Raw genomic sequence first — 6,784 nt, forward strand, 5'->3', positions numbered from 1 at the left:
GTGATTGCAATAATAACCCCCAGCATTGTTGTCAGTGGGTACAACAATAACCCCCAAAACTGCTGTCAGTGGTTGCAATAATAACCCCCAAAACTGGTGTCAGTGGGTGCAATAATAAACCCCAGCATTGGTGTCAGTGGGTAGAATAATAACCCGCAAAACTGGTGTCAGTGGGTGCAATCATAACCCCTTGCAATGGTTTCGGTGGACAAAATAATACCCCAGCAGTCTTTGCTTCGACAGAACATATACGTCCAGCATTGGGGTCAGTGGGTACAACAATAACCCCCAAAACTGGTGTCAGTGGTTGCAATAATAACCCCCAAAACTGGTGTCAGTAGGTGCAATAATAACCCCCAGCATTGGTGTCAGTGTGTACAATAATCCCCAAAACTGGTGTCAGTGGATGCAATAATAAACCCCAGCATTGGTGTCAGTGGGAACAATAATCCCAAAACTAGTGTCAGTGGGTACAATCATAACCCCTTGCAATGGTTTCAGTGGACAAAATAATACCCCAGCAGTCTTTGCTTTGACAGAACATATACGTCCAGCATTGTTGTCAGTAGTTGCAATAATAACCCCCAGCTTTGGTGCTAGTAGATAAAATGACAACCCCAAGCATTGGTGTCAGTGAGTGCAATAATAACCCCCAACTTTGGTGTCAGTGGAGGCAATTATTACCCCCAGCATTGGTGTCAGTGGACGAAACAATAAATCCCAGCATTGGTGTCAGTGGGTGCAATAATATCCCTCAGCATTGTTGTCAATGGATGCAATAATAACCCCCAGCATTGGTGTCAATGAGTGCAATAACAACCCCTTACACTGGCGTTGGTGGAAACAATAATACCCCCAGTAGTCCTTGCTTCAGCAGGACATATACTAAAATAATAATGCCCAGTATTGGTGGCAGTGGACGGAAAAAAAAACAGCATTGGTGTGAATGGATGCAGTAATAACCCCCAGCATTAATGTCAGTGGATGCAGTAATAACCCCAGCATTGGTAAAGTGAAGTTCTGCGAAAACCTTTTATTAACGCACTGACACTGCACTAATGGCACTGGGCAGGAAGGGGTTAACATTTGGGGTGATCAAAGGGTTAACTGTTTGATGTTTTACAATGAGGCTGTCTATGTGCTTTCCACTGTAAGCACACTGCTTTGTATGGCTGTGCTAAGCAGAGCCATACAAAGCAGTGTGCAGGAGCTGACAGGGGAGAGATCTGTATTGTTTACATACAGTTCTCTCCCCCGTCGGTAATACTCGGCGAATGGCAGCATGGGTAGGGCGCGTATTTCGGTTTATGAATTTAATTCATTCTGCGTAACTTTTCGTATTGCGAAAAATTTGTAAAGCGAAACGCGGTTTCCCATAGGAATGCATTGAAAACCAATTAATCTGTTCCAGAGGTCAGAAAAAAGTTTAAAAAAGTCTATCTGTTCAAAACTCTTTATAAAGTGCACTTTAAAGGCATAAATACTGTACAGGGACATGATTACAAACAATTAGTAAATGCATTGAAAACCAATTAATCCGTTCCGGAGGTTGGAAAAAAGTCAAAAAAGGTATTTTATCTGTTCAAAACTCTTTATAAAGTGCACTTTAAAGGCATAAATACTGTACAGGGACATGATTAAAAATTACTTCGGAAATGCATTGAAAACCAATTAATCCGTTCCGGAGGTCAGAAAAAAATTAAGTCTTTTATCTGCTCAAAACTCTTTATAAAGTGCACTTTAAAGGCATAAATACTGTACAGGGACATGATTAAAAAAAAATTGTAAATGCATTGAAAACCAATTAATCTGTTCGTATTGAGAAAAAAATTTGTAAACTGAGCCATTATTTTCAATGGATTTTCATTCATAAACCAAAAATTATGTTAACCCAGGCGTTCGTAAACTGAGGTACACCTGTGTGTGTGTGTATATATATATATATATATATATATATATATATATACACACACACACATATATAATGTATATATTCAGACAGACACACACATCTCCTGATAAAGCAGAGCTATGACCTGGGAAACACATTGAGAGTTGTCCTCCTCCCACTTCAGAAATCAGCTTCAGGAGCGACCAAGAGAAGGTGGCTCCATACCTACATACAGAGGGTCCATGGAGCATGAACGTTGCCACCCTCTAGCAGGTAGTCAGGTCACAGCAGCAACAAAAGACATTTGGAGATTTGGAGGAGATTAGAGAATAGAAGAGACGTTCCGAGTTCAGAAGACATACTTGGATGGAATTTTCTCACTTTAGTATCACTTCAAGGTTCAGAATCTATCTGAGGCAAAGAAATATTTTCTTTAATAACTCATTTAAATTAAATTCCAGATGCTTGAAAACTTGAATATTATCATAATTTGCAGCCTTAGATTTTCCTTCAGCGAGTTTGATGAGCTCGTTAATGAATATGTCGCCGTTTTTAGATGAGCTGGGGGAATTGACTTATTTTATGACAAATGCATTATAGTGACAGGTTTTACGGCAAGATGAGATACAAGGTGATCGAGAACGCACTATGGGAAACACGGGAAAGAAAAATAAAAATGCATGAAATTCATTTTGCTCGGCTGTGAATGCAGCATTATGCTCAGTTCTGCCCGTGTAATTCTTGGAGTGACAGACATCCAGCTACAAGCGACAGGATGCTCAGATGTGAACAGGGACTATTGAAAACAGTGAGATTCCTCTTGTTGGGCATTTTTGGAGCTTTGAGTTGCAAACTATAAATTGCCTAGGTGTGAATGAGCCCAAGGCCAACTTGGGGCTACTGGAAAAAAAACATCCATGGCACAATGCTTAGTAGGTCTAGAGCAGGGGTAGGCAACCTGAGGCTCTCTAGCTGTTGTGGAACTACATTTCCCATGAGACATTGCAAAATTGACAGTTACAGCTATGACTTGCAGAGACATGATGGAACTTGTAGTCCTGCAACAGCTGGAGAGCCGCAGGTTGCCTACTCCTGGTCTAGAGGAAGGTTGCATTATTTACCCTTCCCCCCGATCCAGTGCTTTTCTTCTTTCCCTCCAGTGCTCTGGGCCATCCTTCAGTGTCACTACGTACAATGCAGAGCTATTAACCCTGCAACATACGTGGAGGAGGCAGCAATGCAACCATAGCCAGGAGCACCTTAGGCTCAGTTCACACTAGTTTTGTAAGCATGCGTTTGAGGGGCGTATTTAACGCTCCTCAAACGCCTATGAAATTTTCCACATGGCTGTTCGCACTGAAGCGTTAGCGTCACGTTGTGGCAAAATTGATGCCTCATGTTGAGTCAGGAGGAGTTGAAGCCTTTCAACGCCTCCCATTCAAGTCTATGGTGCCGTTCCTCAAACGCCTGGCAGGCATTTGCGAGGCGTTTAACTTCATTATAGGCATTTGTGGTGCGATTTTAACACTTGGAAAACGCCTATGAAATGCCTCAAAACCGTACATAGGGTGTTTGGGGGGCATTTAATGACCTTTAAAAACGCTCTCCAAATGCCTGTCAAATGGGAAGAAGTCAAGTGTGAACAAGTCCTTACAGACAAGGCTTCCAGGGACCAGTTGCACCAGTGAAGGGCCCGGTGGGAATGAGGACTATGGCGGGTGTTACACTGCATTCCTCTACCCATAGGAAAAACTGAACTTTAACATCTAAGCATTTCAGGAATGCGGTCACAATTGTGTGTTTTTGTGCTCATTTACAAAACGTATGTCGCTTTTTTGATGCCACTCATTGTTATCCAGTTCCACGCCGCCCTATAGCAGAAATACTGCTACAGGGCGGCAGGGGTGCACAAAATCGTGTATATATAACATGATTTTGCAGTTCCAGGTAGGGGGCGCGCCATTCGCGGCCTCGACTGTCAATCACCGGGTCCCAGCCAGTGATTACTCGCCGGCACCCGGTGATCGCCGAATATCTCCGACCGGGGAGAGACATGTATGTAAACAATACAGATCTCTCCCCTGTCAGCTCCTGCACACTGCTTTGTAAGGCTCTGCATAGCACAGTCATACAAAGCAGTGTGCTTACAGTGAAACATACGCACAGCCTCGTAGTAAAACAGCACACAGAACAGAGTTAACTCTTTGATCGCCCCAAATGTTAACCCCTTCCTGCCCAGTGTCATTAGTACAGTGTCAGTGCTTGCTGTTAGCACTGATCACTGTATTGGTGTCACTGGGGATGTCAGTCACATCAAGTCAGTCCCCCCCCCCCTGTGTCAGAATGCCCGCCGCAGTCCCACTATAAGTCACTGATTGCCACCATTACTAGTGAAAAAAAAAAATTCCAGTATCTATACCCCCATTTGTAGACGCTATAACTTTCACGTAAGCCAATTAATTTACACATTTTGGGATTTATTTTAGCAAAGACATGAAGCAGAATACATTTTGGCCTAAATTTATGACGAAATTTGATTTTTAATATTTATTTACTGGACATGTTTAATAGCAGAAAGTGTTGATTTTTTTTGTTTATAGTGCAAAAAATAAAAACCACACAGGCGATTAAATACCACCGAAAGAAAGCTCTATTTGTGGGAAAAAAAGGATGTATATTTCATTTGGGTACAGCGTTGCATGAAAGTGCAATAGTAACGCAGAGCCATATCACCTGGTCAGGAAGGGGGGTAAATCCTCTGGAGGGCAAGTGGTTAATGGCACCCCAAATGCTGCAAGAAGACCCATATTTTTCACATAGAAAAACAGTCAACAAATGTGTCCAATTGCATGGTTAAAAAAATTGCACAAAGCTCAACTCTCAAAAAGCTACATGATCTTTTTTGATGTGTTTGTCACATGTAGGGAAAGCCACTGACATAGATGGGCTGCCCTATGTGTTTAGTGGGAAGGAGCACACAAAATGCACGTAAATGCAACACCTGCTGTTGTGCGCCATACTGGGCCTTAACTCTGGCAGTGTAGAGGGGGGAGCCAATGCAAGGGTAGTTTTAAGCTGATCCATACACCAGTTGGGCTTTGAGGTGGCCATACATTAGTAAAATTTTGTTTTAAATATTTCATTTTCAGAACGTTCGTTCTGGTTTGAAATGTTTAGTTCGGTCACACTGAGGATAATTTTCGACATGAGAAAATGAAAAGGAAAAAGATGGAACAAACAAAATTCTAATTGTAGCGTTTGTTCATGAAAAATCATACCTATTGTAATGAAGCCTCTCCAATACGTCTAAAGTCCCTTTCAAACAGGATGAAATTTTAAAGTGCTATTTAACTCTTTGGAGTAATTGGCAGGAATAGTGTCTCATTGTTAGGGTCATTGGTAGGAATAGTGTCTCATTGTTGGGGTCATTGGTAGGAATAGTGTCTCATTATTGGGGTCATTGGCAGGAATAATGTCTCATTGTTGGGGTCATTGGTAGGAATAGTGTCTCATTGTTGGGGTCATTGGTAGGAATAGTGTCTCATTGGTAGAAATAGTGTCTCATTGTTGGAGTCATTGGTAGGAATAATGTCTCATTGGTAGGGTCATTGGTAGGAATAGTGTCTTTGTTGGCGTCATTGGTAGGACTAGTGTCTTTGTTGGGGTCATTGGTAGGAATAGTGCCTTTGTTGGGGTCATTGGTAGGAATAGTGTCTCATTGTTGGGGTCATTGGTAGGAATAATGTCTCATTGGTAGGGTCATTGGTAGGAATATTGTCTCATTGTTGGAGTCATTGGTAGGAATAATGTCTCATTGGTAGGGTCATTGGTAGGAATAGTGTCTCATTGTTGGGGTCATTGGTAGGAACAGTGTCTCATTGTTGGGGTCATTGGTAGGAATAGTGTCTCATTGTTGGGGTCATTGGTAGGACTAGTGTCTTTGTTGGTGTCATTGGTAGGACTAGTGTCTTTGTCGGGGTCATTGTTAGGAATAGTGTCTTTGTTGGGGTCATTGGTAGGAATAGTGTCTCATTGTTGGGGTCACTGGTAGGAATAGTGTCTTTGTTGGCATCATTGGTAGGACTAATTTCTTTGTTGGGGTCATTGGTAGGAATAGTGTCTCATCGTTGGGGTCATTGGCAGGAATAGTGTCTCATCGTTGGGGTCATTGGCAGGAATAGTGTCTCATCATTGGGGTCAGTGGCAGGAATAGTGTCTCATCGTTGGGGTCAGTGGCAGGAATAGTGTCTCATCGTTGGGGTCAGTGGCAGGAATAGTGTCTCATCGTTGGGGTCATTGGTAGGAATAGTGTCTCATCGTTGGTCATTGGTAGGAATAGTGTCTCATTGTTGGGGTCATTGGTAGGAATAGTGTCTCATTGTTGGGGTCATTGGTAGGAATAGTGTCTCATTGTTGGGGTCATTGGCAGGAATAGTGTCTCATTGTTGGGGTCATTGGTAGGAATTGTGTCTCATTGTTGGGGTCATTGGGAGGAATAATGTCTCATTGGTAGGGTCATTGGTAGGAATAGTGTTTTTGTTGGGGTCATTGGTAGGAATAGTGTCTTTGTTGGGGTCATTGGTAGGAATTGTGTCTCATTGTTGGGGTCATTGGTAGGAATAATGTCTCATTGGTAGGGTCAGTGGCAGGAATAGTGTCTCATCGTTGGGGTCAGTGGCAGGAATAGTGTCTCATCGTTGGGGTCAGTGGCAGGAATAGTGTCTCATCGTTGGGGTCAGTGGCAGGAATAGTGTCTCATCGTTGATCATTGGTAGGAATAGTGTCTCATTGTTGGGGTCATTGGTAGGAATAGTGTCTCATTGTTGGGGTCATTGGCAGGAATAGTGTCTCATTGTTGGGGTCATTGGTAGGAATAGTGTCTCATTGTTGGGG

The sequence above is a fragment of the Staurois parvus genome, unplaced genomic scaffold, assembly GCF_062004578.1.
Source record: "Staurois parvus isolate SC_StPar_1 unplaced genomic scaffold, SC_StPar_1.0 ptg001220l, whole genome shotgun sequence".
Lineage (NCBI taxonomy): Eukaryota > Metazoa > Chordata > Amphibia > Anura > Ranidae > Staurois > Staurois parvus.